The sequence below is a fragment of the Pollicipes pollicipes genome, unplaced genomic scaffold (assembly GCF_011947565.3).
Source record: "Pollicipes pollicipes isolate AB1234 unplaced genomic scaffold, Ppol_2.1 Scaffold_114;HRSCAF=130_pilon_pilon_pilon, whole genome shotgun sequence".
Taxonomy (NCBI): domain Eukaryota; kingdom Metazoa; phylum Arthropoda; class Thecostraca; order Pollicipedomorpha; family Pollicipedidae; genus Pollicipes; species Pollicipes pollicipes.
This window is the reverse complement of record NW_023595882.1, coordinates 2,030-4,058: the sequence shown is the minus strand read 5'-3', so window position 1 is coordinate 4,058 and position 2,029 is coordinate 2,030.

Genomic DNA, 2,029 nt, shown 5'->3' with positions numbered 1-2,029 from the left:
ATCGCATGCTCTAGAGTATCTAAACCTGCTGTGGACAAGATTGCGGAGGGTCTTCAAGACTGCATTATCCATCTGAATGACTTGATTACTATGACTAACTGGACTTGCTGGTGAGGGTTGGCCAACTCCTTGAAAGTCTTGAAAATGGCGGGCTGAGAGACAAGCAGGGGAAGCCCGCTTGTAATCCGCGAGGGGTTCAGTGCGTAGGCGGTGCGACTTTGGCCGACGGGCTGAGAGCCGTACTAGTAAGGCGGTAGCGATGTTGGCGGTGTGTTGTGTTGGCCGAGTTGGCTGTCAGAACTGGCGAAAGTAGACAGGCCAGATGGTTTCAGGGAGCAGTAAAGGGCTACCAGGAATTGCTGCCCAACCTGGCTGTCAGGCTGTCGGGTGAGATCATGGATACCATATCAAAGGGGTAACAGGATGGGTTTGGTACGTAGTTTGGGAAAATGAAGGCCATGGGTGCGGTTATGTGTAAATGTTAACGAAATGTCGGGTATACCTTTAGGGAATCCAGCACGATGCTGCTGCCCGTACTTATTTTAGTCAATTTAGCTCGATTTATACTATTGTTGCAATCGCCAACGCCAAGGAATGTGTTCGTATGCAAGCTGTCCTGAACATTGTCCCCAATTTAGAGCTTAAGAGCTGAAAAATGTAAACAGGTGAGCAAAAGGTGGCTGCAACTTATTAGGAAAGAGTAGTGGGCGGACATGGGCACAGCCCCATGGATAGCGGGTGGGATACGTGAAGAAAATCTTCCCGTGAAGGCCTCAAACGGACGCGGCCTGCAACACCAAGTCTGCACTCCCTTATCAAGCAAACAGAGCAATGTGAAATTATTGGTAATTGTTGGCGACAACAGCGTTGGCAATTGGCAGTGTTTGGTGGAAGCAGTTTTTAATTCCCGGTTTGGGAGCACATCAGAACAAATCATCTGCTCCTTAATCTCACGGCAGGCTTGCCATAAGCTCGGTTTTCCATGTACGTTTAGCGAGAGCGCAACAGGATATGTAACCACGAACCAATGCAAAAACTGACGAGGATTCATGCCCTTTATGAGCGATTGCACACAACACAAAACACCGCTCTTCATTGTCGATTGCTAACCTGACGCAGATGTCGTTACACGTTGCAGTGTTGGCGTTTTTCCTGTCATTGCAGAACGATAAGCGTGGCACATTGGTGTGATAGCGCATGTTGCTTCCCTCGCATACGCTAAGCTCCTTGGCCTGTAGCGAAAAATTACCTCCACACCCAAACCACGACTCGGCAAAAGCAGCAGTGTTCTCTCACCTCAAAACGTTGCGTGAGTTGTGCTCAAGCACTTCATCGCTCCGCTCACCAGTGCTTAGTTCCGAGGTGGGTTCAGGTTTCACTTGATCCATCGATTGATTGCTATCGTCCCGTCTAGCCTGCTGCCTAACATGCTGACGTTCCGCCCATTCGTCTGACCTCAGCCGGCCGCGTGCAGCGACAGGTCGGCTGGCTTGTGGCGGCAGCTGCTGGACTGCTGTCCGCACTCGACATCTGTCAGCAGCCAAGACTGCATTCAGAGCACTCACGGGAGCCGATCTCAGCGGGACAGATAGGCCTGCACGCGGGCCGACGGAGCTCGGTTCGCCGGGTCCGAACAGCTCAGTCACGCGGGCGCCAGACCTGGGGACGGTTATCGACGACAGCCAGCTGGAGGGTTGACTCACTCTGGTCCGCCAGAGCCAACATGTTTTAAAGCTTTAGTTGTGCTTCGTTCCTGGCCTTGCAGTCATTAAAACATCTATGTAAATTAGCGTTTATGGTAACGGGCTTACGCATGGTTTGCTGAGAGCTTCATTTCAAACAATAAATAAGCCGCTAACATGGGGATTAAAACGTGATCGACAAATGTATTGTATCGAAAACGGACTTCCTTCTAGTCTCTTATTTGTGTGCACGTCTTCGACTTGACGTTTGACCGAATTGGGAGGTACGACTTTGATTAGTCCCGGATGAGTATGTTCAGGAGCTTCAGAATGGCCTCAGCTTTTTC